Here is a 13,865-nt window from a genome sequence, read left to right on the forward strand (position 1 = left end):
GATTATAAAGGTGATGTATGGAGACTTCCGGGAAGATGGCGGCGCGCAGGTCGCTGCGGCACGTGAGCTCGTCGGGAGGAGCCCTCGGTGAAGAAGGACAAGGCCAACTTTCCTGGTGAAAGCCTGAAGACAGAGCTTTGTCCACCATGAGTGTCACTCCAGTGGTCAAGAGTCATGGAATGAAGTTTGCTGAGGAGCAGCTGCTAAAGCATGGATGGACTCAAGGCAAAGGCCTAGGCCGGAAGGAGAATGGCATCACTCAAGCCCTCAGAGTGACCCTGAAGCAAGACACTCATGGGGTGGGGCATGACCCTGCTAAGGAGTTCACAAACCACTGGTGGAATGAGCTCTTCAACAAGACTGCAGCCAAGCTGGTTGTGGAAACTGGACAGGATGGAGTGCAGATAAAGCGCCTTTCTGAAGAGACTGCCAGTCGAAAGTGCTCCAAACCTAATTTATTGTATCAGAAGTTTGTGAAGACAGCCACACTGACTTCAGGTGGAGAGAAACCAAACAAAGACTTAGAGAGCAACAGTGATGAAGATAACCGGGGACCCATACCTCCAAAGATTCTGACAGATGAAATGCTGCTCCAAGCCTGTGAGGGGCGAACAGCACACAAGGCTGCCCGTCTTGGGATTACAATGAAGGCCAAGCTTGCTCGGCTAGAAGCCCAGGAGCAGGCCTTCTTGGCTAGTCTTAAAGGCCAGGGGGGCTCTCAACCACATACGGAGAGCGAGCCTACCCCAAAAAAGAAAAGAAAAGAAAAAGGAAGCAGAAAGATGAAGAAACTGTGGCAAATGAAAATTCAGGTGAAGAGTACCTAGAACAAAATAACCACAGCTTCAAGAAGAGCAGGAAGAAGAAAAGACAGTATCAAGAACAGGTTTTAGAAGACCGAGAGGGAATAACTGTAGGGTATGAGGAGGAAGAGGCTGTAGGACCAAATGAGCTTGAGAAACTAAAGAGCAGAGAACAATCCAATTGGTCCCTCAGGAAAAAGAAGAAAAAGAAGAGGCAGCACCAGGAAGAGGAAGTGAGAGTCTTCAGTGTAGAAGAAAGAGGCAAGGAAGCTGCAGATAGTGTCAGTACAGAAGAGGTGGACAGCAAAGCACACACTGACCTGCACATCAGAAGCAAAAAGAAGAGGCATCGTAAGCAAGAGGACTTGAACACAGAGAAGGAAGGAAGGCTGGAGACTGCTTTAGATGGCAGGACTAGGGAAGCAGACAGCAGAGCCGGGAGTGATGGCAAAAGCAAGGAAAGCAAGAGGAAGAGACAAAAACATCAGGAAGAGCAGGGGAGGTTTGGGGTATAAGTCATGAACATGAGGATGACAGGACTAGGGAAGAAAAAAGCAGAGATAAAAGACAGCGGTCACTTCTAGAGGAGGAGAGAGCTGGAGTCACCTCTGACCAGAGAGTCAAAAAGAGAGAGCTGGAGTCACCTCTGACCAGAGAGTCAACAAGAAAAAATAATAAAAAAAAAGAGACTGAAGGTCTGGTCAGGTGGTACTCAATCAGTTACTTTCCAGTTGTAGCATCCAGAGAGCTGGGATGAAGCAGGACTTTTGTTACCCATCTCATTTCCCAAGGAGGAAATTGGAACTTGCTGTCTGCTGAGAGAATCAGTGTTATGCCTTTGCTGAGAAGTTCTATTCTTAACATGTCCTAACGGAGTCAGGAAGCTAAAAGACAAGGAGTGCTGGCAGCTGTGGGAAAAGGACTACAGATAGGGGCATATGTACTTGCAGGAACATCTATGTTAAAGAAGCCAAAAATGTACTCTGTGTGAAATGTATTCATTTTTTACTATTTTGAAGGCTAAGGAGAACATAAATTCAGGTCTGTGGGCTAGATTCAGGCCATACCAAATGATTATTAATAAATGTCAGCTTGAGCTCAAAAAAAAGGTGATGTATGGAGATGTTACAGTTATGCAAGTCAGAGAGAATATATTTCTTTGTGAACAATGTCACCCCTCTTCTTGCCTTCTTTGAGTTTCCCCACCCAAAAGTTGTACAGTTCATTTTCAACATAATGTCTACTGAGTATCCTGGTTGCATTTGTTTACCCTTTGTCCAACCATTTCCTCTCCCCTTACCTCCTAAAGAAAAACAAATAAGATGAAAAGAAAATAAAACCAACAACAAAAAAAGCCTATTTCCATTTCCTGGAGTTCATTTCAATAAATATTATTTTATATCATCAGATGCACATAGATATTACGCCTTTGTGTTCCTCTCCTAAGAATGCCCACCTTTGATCTCACTATGTGTGCATGCCTAAAGACATGCATAATTTATTATGTACCTTGATACCATGATAAATTATCATGTAATTTTTTTAAACCATCCAGTATGTTTACTTGTAGATTTACAGGCACTTTCTAGCTACCACAATGAGGGAATTCATACAATCTATGTTTCTTTGGATCTGGTTTACTGAACTTAGCATAATTTTTTTCAAAGTCTTCCCTACCAGTATTGAGTCACTAGTAATCATTATATAAAGGGTTCTAGAGTCTAGATCTCCACCTACTGCTCCAGAACTGAAATCTTCAATCCCTGGCTTAGTCTACTTCTACTGTATAACACCATAATTTACAAATAGAAACTTCTTGTCTAGAATATGGAAGATCCAAGATGACAACCACACATTCAGTGTCTGCTAAAAGTCTGGTTTCTGCTTCAAATATGACACCTAGTTGCTGGGTTATCACATGAAAAAAGACACATATTCTCTATCCTCATATTGTGGATAATTGCTTCACTAGAAGAGAAAAAATTTCAAGATTATAACATTGGAATATGTTTATAATATTGTAATACATTGAAGTCATGTGACGATTTGACAAATTATAGATCGTGGCTAATACCCAGATAATTGCAGTCACATCCTAGGAAAGAAGTAAAATTACTTGCAAAGATATTAACCAGCAAAGTTTAGAATTAGGATCACAATGGTCAGTTTTTCATGTTAAAAAAAATTTGCTTTCTATTAACTTGCTAACAGTAAGGGGATATTTGGGGGAATCACAGGGAAACATGTTGGCAAATATAAAAGATAGAAATACTATTAAACTATTTTATATAACCTGGATTACTCTATGTTCTCTCAGAATTTAGCTTAATTTGATTTTCTTTATATTAGAGCTAAAACTTGAGCTTGCTATACAAGTGTTCTACCACTTGAGCCAAACCTTAGCCTTTCATTTTGTATTTGTCTTTTAAAGAAGGTCTTTGCGTGTGATGGCCATAAACTGAAACTCAAGCTGATATTAAAGATGTGCCATCATACTTGTTTAGGTAAATGAAAATAAAGTTATACGTAAATAAATTAAAATAAATCCTATATGTCAGTCATGATTGTGTGCTGACTACACACATGTATCTCCTCTAATAGCCTAGTTAATTTTCATACAATACACACTCACAAGAACATGTATATACTTACACACATGCACATCTATAAGTATATAAACATACATACAGTCAGAATTTCTTTACCTAGATCCCCCCCTCGAAATACAAAACCAGGGATCCCCCACCCAGATCACTTTTTGTTAGGTAGTGGGTACATTGCTTCCCGAACATTGATATTCCCTCTCATGTTTTTGTCCCCCTTTCCCTCCTCTCACTCCATTCCAATCACGTTGTTTTTCCTCTTTCCCTTCTCTTTTCAAATAAACAAATAAACGTATATACATCACTTTGGAAATTCTTATTCTGACTGTTGTGATGAGGAGTTGACATGGTGGGGGCGATTTTTATTGAAAAGTTGACAGTTGGGTTGACCAGGGGCATGGGGGTGAATCCCGACCCCACCCTCCACTGGGGATCTTCTGTGAGATCCTGCAGTCTATCACAAAGTTTCAATGTAAAGATCATCCCTTAGAATATTGGAAAAAGGAAGGAGAAAAGATCTTGAAGAAATATCTTCAGACACCCAGCTGGTGTGACTCCATGGGTGGAGCTCAGGTGTCATTGTGGAGAAAGCTCCTAAAGCCAGGGTGCCTGATCTGGACAGAAGGAAGCACTGGTGTCCTCGACCTCACCCTTGGCCAGTTCTACTTCCTAACCTGGAGGAGGATCCACCTGCTACCATAGGAGCTTTATTTTTTTGTCAACCACACCATGCCCCCACCAGCATCACTGTGGGTCAGCTGTATGAGGACAACCTTAGGGAAGCGTAAGTATCTATGGGAATTGAATGAGGGAAGGGAAGCCCAGCCAATGGGAGCGCCTGGACTTGGGGGCCAAGGGAGGGGTTGGAGAGGCTCCTGGGGAAGCAGAAGAAAGGCTCCCTCCACAGAGAGATGGAAGCTGAAGACATCAGCGGGCATTACCCTGCATACATTCAGCCTATTTTTCATGTGCTTCTATTATCCCCTCCCCCATCATTACTTGCTGCTTGGCCCAAAGAGAAAGCATGGCAGGTCAGAACTGTTGGATTTGTCTTCACAGAGAAGGAACAATATCATTTCACAGCATTGCTGAGAATTCAGGGTTGGTTTTTTTTTTTTCATCCTTTTTCTCCTCCTCAGGACTGGAGAGGATAGGGGTGGTAAGACGTGTTAAGTTGAGAAACAGATCACCCCTTTTTTGGATAGAAATTTTCAAGATAAGTGAGAAAGGGGGAAATGAAATGACCCAAGTAGAAATGGATGTGTTATCTGCGTGATGTTATTTAATGACCGAAAAGGGGCCTGGATGGCAGAACATAATGCTAAGGAGACTTTGGAGTTACAAGTACCATTACGTACTATACTCTAGAACTTTTGTTAAGCTTTCATGTCAGATGAATCTCATTAACTCTCATAAATTCAAACTTGTGGATTAAACTTCACTAGGCAGGGTAATGCAGAGTAAAAGGCTGTACAAATCATTCTTAAAATGCTATCTTTCAGCTGCAAGTCAAATAATACATGATGTTACGTTGCCACCTAGTGATCATTGCTTTACAGAGCAAGATTGAGCAAAGGCGAAAATGAATGTGTTGCAGTAGAAATATTTAATTATTCCTCTTAATCTTTGTAGTAGTTTCTGTTCCTCAGGGCTTCTAGATCCTAAATAGAAATGTTTTTCCTAAGAAGACAGTGTCCATATGTTGACAAAAAAATCTTCAGATAGCTTTGTATACTGTGGAAAGATCAGTTAATTTATACTCAACCCACTCATATCTGTAGGTTTGTATGGTTTTCTCAATGTACTTCATTAAATAGAAGCTGTAAGAAGGGCTCAATTATTTCAGTAAGTCACTATGTAAAATTTAAAGGTAATTAATATTATAAAGCAATTTGAATACAATTCAACTAGACACAGTGGCTCATGCATATACTCATGCGTATAATCCTAGTTATTCAAGAGATTGAAATCTAGAGGATTGTAGTTTGGGGCCATCCCAGACACAAAGTCTGTGATATTACATTTCAACCAATAAAAGGATGGATATGGTGACATGCACTGATGGCGCAGGTCAGCTCAGGCAAAAAAGTGAGACCATGTTCAGAACATACAAAAACAAATATGCTTAAGGAAGAACTTGCCTAATAAGCTCAATGCCTTGACTTTAAATAGCAGTATTCAAAATATGTGAATGTACAAAATTCATTGTAAAATAATTCATATCCTAGGGGCATTTCTGGTAGCAAGAATACCCTGGTTTCCAATCCACAGGCTATAAGGTGTTCAGTATGGGAACTAAATGTTTATATAAGTCTGGAATACCAGCAATGGGAATCAAGACAGCTTGTATTTCAGGGTACAAGAAAAGAAATCTCCCATCGATATTGTAAATGTAGGGCATCTCATACATTGGATTTGGATTCATATTTATGCCACCTTCTGATTGGACAGGGGGCATTGGAAGAAGAGAAAAGTCAAAAATTATTCTGGGTGCTTTTGCTTGGCTAGAGTAACTAGGAAAATTCAGATGCTATTAGATAAGATGGAGAAAGTAGTAACTCAGTTATGCACTCTCTAAAGAAGCACATATGTGCTAGAGGCAACGGCTCATGCCTGTATTCTTACTTAATTGGCAGTGGAAATTGAAGATATGGTTCAAGACCAGCTCAGGCAGACAAAAAGAAGTGCAAAGGACTCCATCTCAATCGATGGCTGGGCACAGTGTTGTGGAGAGCAACACTAATAAGCCCAAGTAGTAGGACTGCAATTTAGGCCAGTCTGGATATACAGTGAGTCTCTACCTTAAAAATAACTAGGAGATGAAGAGGCTGGAGGAGCCCCTCAAGAGCTAGAATGCTTGATAGATTAAGGTCCTGAATTCAATCCCTAGTATTATAAAAAAATAAGCATATTACTTCTTCCATTTTGAAAATAGCTCATTATATGCTTACTGGATATATTGTACTAAAACTAAACAGTTTTCCTCTGTATCTGCACATCTTAAATTTCTGTTATTAACTAGCCATTCTCCACTCAGTTACCTGCAGTTATCTGGGTCACACACCTCAGAATCTTCAAACACTGTCCTTGATCATTTAAAAAGAACCATAAGCTTACAGAGAAACAGTAAGAAAAATATGAAGAACTTTGCTTTGGCTACATTCCTCAAGTATTGACAAAGTGCATTTGGCTTTAGCACTTTTCTAATCTACATACTTACTTTATGTTCATTTTTCTAAGTCATCTGTGCAAATTGCTTATATGAAGCATTATTGCCTTTATACACTTCCATGTATATTTTCTATAAACTAATTTCTGTGTTATCAGAATAAAGTCACAAAAACAATAACTTAGCATTGTTAAACTTAGCATTAGTTGTCAACTAAGAAGATAAATTCCTCCATTCTGAATAGCCTATTTAAATAAACATTAAACATTAATAAGGGTGCTTGCTATAAAAGTCTATCATTAACAATGAATTAACAGTGTTTAAAAATTATTATTTTTTTGGTCAGTTGTGGGGCTTGAATTCTGGGCCTGGGTGCTGTCCCTGAGCTCTTTAGCTCAAAACTAGCACTCTATCATTTGAGCCACAGTGCCACTCCCAGTTTTTTGATGGTTAATTGGAGATAATTTGAACCATAATCCTCAGATCTCAGCCTGTTGAGTAATTAGGATTACAGGCATGAGCCACCAGCATTAAAAATTATTTTAAAAGTCTTTATAATTATTGTTTTATTATTTTTAAGTAGTTGTATATAGAAGTTGCAATTAAACTACTTAACAGTTTCTTTTAAACAAAGCTTAACTCTCGCCCCACTGGTTCAGAAGAAGGTCCCTCTGATCTCTCTCAATACCTTTACAGTAGTTTAAATGTATCATTCATCAAGTTACATCCATTCTGCAATTTTAATATATGAGTGATCATATATTCATCTCAACTTGATTTCCTAATACAAGCTTTCAAACTTTCACAGACTAATTTGAAATAATACCCTAACCAGTTTCCTCAATCTAAATTTGACTAAGTTCCATTCACACTATTACCAGAAGAAAGTCACTACAAATATAAGTAAATTTAATAATGCTATCTTCCGTCTCTAGAAGCCATCTGTGGGACAAAAATCGAATTACTTTTCCTGGTATACAAGATACTTCATCTCTCTGACTAGTGTCATCTCTCATTACTTTCTTGTTTCAATTTTATGTTATACTTAATTATGCATGAAACTGAATTATATGCATCATGACATTTTATGAAATTATTGAATTGTGGTTATCAAGCTCCAGCCCTTATACATACTGCTCCTCTCTGAAAATCCTTCCCTGTAAAATGTATCTTCCACATGTCGCCCATCCTTTTATTTGCAAGTCGACTAACTCCCCTGAAAAATACCATTTTAGACTTAGATGCTTATTCTATTTATTAGAGTTTCATTCTCTCCATATAACTACAATTTCTCCATCCCCACCATATACTACAATATCTACTCTACTACTTAATGAACATTTCTAGAATGAGTAGTAGATAACATATTAAGCCCTTTCTATAGCTATGCAGTATGTTTTACATACTTTTCATTTGTCCTTGCAACTGTTAGTTTTGTGAAGTTATAGCCCAGGATGATCATTCTTGGTCACAAGTTATTTTCAAAACACATTTATCAGGTCTATCAGAATGGCTAACATCTCTTGCCTCCATCTTTATAATAGTTTGTGGAGATAAAGTGGTGGGACTAGTAGGCAATATTTCAGAGCACGGAGCATTTAAGTAAAGATGTAAAAAGATGTAGATATATCTAGGTTGGAAAGAATTCTATGTGCGTAACGTAGGTATGTATGTGTCTATCATCCACGTTTCCTTTCTTTTATGGGCCGAACTTATTTGAGAGCAATGATACACTAAAAGTAATGAGACCATAGAATGCTGGTTTTGAAACACCATTATCCACTAAAAGAACAAAAGCCCCTGGGATAAATAGTGGATTCTAGAGCATAAGCCAAACTAAGCCTGGAAAATAATGTACTAGGAAGTGAGGCTCTTTTGTAATGATGAAATGCATCAGAAATAATCTTGAAAATTCTTCTACTGAATACATAGGGCTCAACAGATTATAATGCACCAAATGAAGCAAAATACTTGCATCCATACTGAGATAAATTAATATCTTGAAAAATGGGGATGAAGGGGGCCAGGAGTTTGGCCTAGTGGTAGAGTGCTTGCCTAGCATGCACAACGACCTGGGTTCAATTCCTCGGTACCACATACATAGAAAAAAGCTGGAAGTGGTGCTGAGGCTGAAGTGGTAGAGCTCTAGCCTTGAGAAAGTCCAAGGACAGTGCTCAGGCCCTGAGCTCAAGCCCAGGACTGGCAAAAATAAATAAATAAATAAATAAAATTTAAAAAATGGGGATGAAGTTCTTTTTACATTACAATGGCAACTTACAAGTGCAGAAGGAATCATACACGTAGAAATGCAAGCATGTAGAACTGGTTATAGTAAAAACTGATTTAGGCAATAACCAATATATGGTAAAGGCATAAGTGGAACGTTTTAAGAAACACATATTCACTGTTCATTAAATATGTATTCATCATAAAGGGGAAAAATCAAAACTTGACAGTGTAGAAATTAACCCTTCAGGAGATTAATCAACTCTATTTGTGCTCAGAGGCAGTTCTCTGATATTCCTGTCAAATATATAATCTAAATCTGAGCATGAGGAAAGATCAGACAAAGATCAAACTGGGACATTCTACAAACTACGGACCTATAGTCTTCAAGGGTCAAGATGATGAAAGAGAAAGGAGTATGAAGGGTGCTTTTTAGGTTGAAAGAGACAAAATAGACATAACCATTAAATGGAATACATGATTACTTATTTGGATCCTTTTGCTACTGGGTACTGTTTGCTATTCAAATTGGTGTGATTGATATAAGTGAAGTCCTTTATTTGCAAAAGGACTGTGGTATGATGGATGTAAACACAGTCCTGTATTTGAATAAAGATCAAGAGACCTTTGCCATCTCCCTCTTTTTGATTATATAAACAGGCTTAAGACACCCTCCTATGCTGCCTATGTTTTCTGCAACATAAGGCCTGACAAAAGACATCTCTAAAGTGTTTGTCTTGTGTACATTTTTACCTTTATCATCAGAACAGATTTAGGCTGATAACAAGAAGATGGTGAAAAGAGGTGACAGAAGTGGGCAAGAGTGCTGAGGCTGCGGCTTCCACCTGAGCAGTAGTAGTGGTGTCAGTGACAGTAAGAAGAGCTCCATAGAAAGATCAGGGCAGAAATCATATGTGGCAGAAGAAACAGAGACACAAAGGCCAAATGGACAGTGGTCTCTGACAGCTGGAAGAGCTCCAGAGATACACCAAGCCTAAAGGGTCAAGGTCTCAGTCATCCTAAGTCAGAGAGCTGTAATACTTGTTACTGTGGAGCTGAAGGTTCCAGCAACGTTAAACGTGCCACCTGTTGTTGCTGTCTGCTGCCAGTACTAAATGATACTGGCTGCCGAGTGCCAGGCCACACTAGAGGGTAAAACCTGGAGAGTAAACCTCCAATGTGGGTGCCACCGCTATATTTCTCTGGCTTCTGAAACCTGACGCTATAGGTACCTAACTGCTAGGATTTGAAGATGTAAGCCTAGCCCCTAGGACCTGAGTCCCCAAGGGCCTGGGGTTGATTCCTAGGTGAGTAAAGGGTCCCCATCCAGATAAGGGGGGGGGGGAAGACTAGGAGGAATAGTTTGAAATGGAATTTCGAGCAGCTCAGTTTGGCACACATTTCCACCGACATCTCATGGGATTCTGACACTCAACATTTTAAGCTCTGCTCTTCTAAGGTGTGACACCAGTAAGAATGGAAAAGCTAGCTCCCCAAGAAACATTCACTACTTCCACCACTGTACAAATGAGAAGCAACGGGGAATCATAATAGTGTGTGATCTGTGAGGGCAGAAAATGGCCTCCACTTCAAGAATTGCAGAAAAAAAACAAACGACAGAAAAAAGGCAACGCATCTGGTATTTTTCCATCCCTGGTGAGTCAGAACCCAAGATGGCGCCGGCAGCCGGGGTTCGCGCTGGAGGGAGGGGCGCTAGGTGAGGAAAAGATGACGTTGTCTGTTTGTGTTCCACGCGGGGCGGAAGAGCGCTCAGGAGTGATTGCTTTCCCCGCTATCACTTAGTCTGTAGTACAACGCTTCCCTCTTCTCCACGCTTGGAGACAGCACGTTTGGCTGTGTGGGCGCGAGGACGTGAGGGGGCGGCGGTCTGTCTCTCGTGCGCGTTTCTTACCCGCGCGGCTTCCAGGACCGCCTCTCCGTCTGGCGAGCCCCGCTGTGTATCGATCCCGGCTGCCAAGTGCTTTTCAGAGGTGAACACTGCGACGCTCCGCGCCTTCCCGGGGCTCATGGATGGCGGGAGTTTCTTTCCCGCGTGCACGAGCAGGCGCGCGTATGTGCGCGCACGCGCGCGCAGGCCGCGAGCCCGCGGGCACGAGCCCAGAGCCTGCCGCACTGCAGCACCACTCAGCGCCGCGAGGGGGCGGGGACGCGCAAGAGGGCGGCCCAGAAACAGCCGCGGTCCAGCCAGCCCGGTGAGGGGGCCTCCGCTGGTTGCCATGGCAACCGCGGCGTAGGCTGGCCTGACGTCAGCGGGAGGCGCGCAACCCGCACTGCGGCACCGGGTCTCTTCGCTCGCGCAGTCCAGAACGCGGGGAGCCGGAGGCCGAGCTGCCATCGCTGCGGCCCTCTTCCCTTTCCTGCGGCCCTCTCTCCCCTGCCCTGCCGGGCGTGGGGAGCCCCTTCCCCAGTCCCGGCCAGCGGGCCCTGACGGGACAGGCCTCGCCGCCGCTCGTTCCTCTCTGTGAGTATTCCTTGGGTGCGCTATGGCGGGAGCCGGGCTCTGGGGGGCTCGGTCTACCCGGGCTCCCTGGGGGGGGGGGGGCGGCGGCGTAGCGGGTCTACGCGAGGCAGGGGGCGCAGGCCCAGCGCGCCCCGGGGGCCCCTCGGGCGAGGGATGCGGGCCTGGAGGTGACCGCCGCGCACTTTCCCGGTCCTGCGTGGTGCTCCGATGGAGGGAATTCTCCTCTGCCTTCCCCCAAATTAATCCCTTTTCTTTTTTTCCTCCGTAAAGCTTACATGCTCTCCAAGCGTCACCCGCACTAAGTCTGTGTATTTCCTTTTAGAAGGTGCAGAATCTCGAACCTGTGAAACGTCTTCTTAGTTACATCTGAGAAGAGGTGATCAGTGTGTTCGATTTGTAAGCCAAGGGTTAAATTAGATTGCCTGGAGCCAGTCGCCGCAGAATGAATAAAAATGGGGAAGAACACGTAGACGATTTAGGAACCTTGACGCAGCATTTCAGCCTGGCTGATGAGACGCTTTGCCTTTTCCTAGTGAAAGAATTGGATGCTAACAGGTTTTTCACCTGTTGCAGCAACCATGGCGGTGGCTTTCCAGGGGAATTGGTGGTTGATGAGGACTCGGAATTGTTTTAAAATAATTTTAGAAAGGCATTGGAGTGCCAGGGGTGTTTTTAAACGCTAATTAGATATCTTGTTTATCGATGAAAAATATTGGTTTGATAATTGAATTATGTGCATAAGATTTTTTGTTTGTTTCACAAAATTCTGCTTAAAAAAGGCATTACGCAAGCCTGCCTTTTCTCGCCTTGATGTCTGGTCACGTACTGCGTGGTAATCAGGTGGTCAGAGCAAAAGAAAATGAAACGCAATCCAGTTAATTTTCCTACGCAGTATTTTCTGGAAGCTTCTGTAAAAGACTTTGAAGGGGGAATGTACGAATCATGGTCTACATGAAACTCAGGGATTCTTTTAAGTCTAACCTTAATTTTTTCAGACGTCATTAATCAAATATTTACCATTATTATATGTGCTGTAGTACTTAACATCTATAGGTGATTATTCTGTAATGTGCTTGTTGTATTATCACGAAATGATTATTATTGCTCATTATCCAGGTGTTCATTAAACTATCAAATAATGGCAAATAATGCAAATGCATGTTTTTCAATTTCATCCATCAGTTTCATTTGTTCTATAATTACATGCTTATGAAATGGACGTAAAGGTATTTTATTTAGCACTTGAAGTATGTGTTTTTTTTTTTTTGGATATTTTTCTTTTCACAGTAGAGTGGGTGCCATTTTAATTTCCCAGGCAAGAAAAAAAAAAGAACCAACGCATAAATAAATAAAGTAGCTTGCCCAGCACCAACCATCAAGAAGAGATACAATCCAAATTTGAAATTTAAGCCCCACCCAGCCTTTTTGATTCTAGAATAATTATTACAGCCATTTCTTTGTTTTCTTCCTTTCTTTTTTAAAAATTAGGATACCTAGGTAAAGGGCAATTAGCATTTGGCTTGATCCTCCCAGGGTGGGGGAGTCAAGGAGGAGGAGAGAGAGGCGAGGGGGGTGGGGTAGGGTGGGAGCTGAGGTAAACAGTTGAGGTTATGATAAAAGGACCCTGGGAGCAGGAGATCTTAATTGGAGGGATTTAGGGTAAAGTCCCATTTACATTTAATAGTCAGAGAACAATTTTCACTGGCAAAGGAGGGAAGGCCATTTCTCAGAGGGAATAGTACTAAGTCAGGGACAAATTTAACACACTGGGGAGTGCCAAATAAGTCATTTACATATAGTATAAAGAAAGACAAATGATCATTTCATAAATGACTTTGGACTTTAGTAGGGACTTGATATTTTTCTTGTAGGCTATTGGAAGCTAGGGAAGGGTTTTAAACAGATGACAACATTACATTCATATTGTACAGATTTACTTGGGTTGCAATGTAGACTTCAATTTAGGTTTTAAAAGGGGTGGGTAATGGAGGAGTAGTGGAGTGCTATGGATTTAAGCTAGAATCCTTGGGCATACTAAGCAGGTAAACTACGTCCTTAATCCTACACCCCTTTGAAATAAATTTGAACAAAATCTCTTTTTTTTTTTTTTGTCTCTCAAAGCTTCTACTTCTCTCTTGGACTTACAGGGTGATAGAATGAAGGAGAATTCTAGAAAGAATTAGCCACATGCCCTACCTACCTTCCTGTTTTATGAGTCTGTGGCTACCCGGTTTTTACCAGTTCATAGTCAGTTTTTTTTGTCTCATGTGACTTCCTGAGTATAGATATAGTGGCATGGTTCAAAATTTGCAGCAATTTTGACATCACACACAAGTGAAGCCCACCTTTCTTTTTTGTTCTGTATAGTTTCTCCTAGTTTTCCACCAACTTTTTCATAAACATTTTATTTTGTGGGCTCCTAGAGTTTTGCTTTTGAAATTTTTTTTGCCTTTAGTGTGTGTAACACACATGAATATATGCATACAATATATGAAATGAATATGTACTTTACATAGTACATATAATGCATTTACATATAAACATATTTATAAAACTATATGAATGTTTTAATATATATATGT

The 13,865-nt window shown here is 41.2% G+C and overlaps 1 long non-coding RNA gene and 1 pseudogene across 2 annotated transcripts in view; one reads left to right on the forward strand and one right to left on the reverse strand.

Annotated features, from left to right (window-relative positions):
- LOC150059629 (uncharacterized) overlaps positions 1-10,840 on the reverse strand; it is a 169,434-nt gene extending 158,594 nt beyond the window's left edge. For both annotated transcript variants that reach the window (XR_016536393.1, XR_016536394.1), the window contains exon 1: positions 10,714-10,840. This is a non-coding gene — a long non-coding RNA (uncharacterized LOC150059629). The remainder of the gene's footprint in view (positions 1-10,713) is intronic.
- LOC150059630 (G patch domain-containing protein 4-like) lies at positions 30-1,248 on the forward strand (annotated as a pseudogene).
- Positions 10,841-13,865: the final 3,025 nt, after the last annotated feature.

The sequence above is a fragment of the Megascapheus bottae genome, chromosome 8 (genome assembly GCF_031878675.1).
Source record: "Megascapheus bottae isolate mThoBot1 chromosome 8, mThoBot2.hap1, whole genome shotgun sequence".
NCBI classification, from domain to species: Eukaryota; Metazoa; Chordata; class Mammalia; order Rodentia; family Geomyidae; genus Megascapheus; species Megascapheus bottae.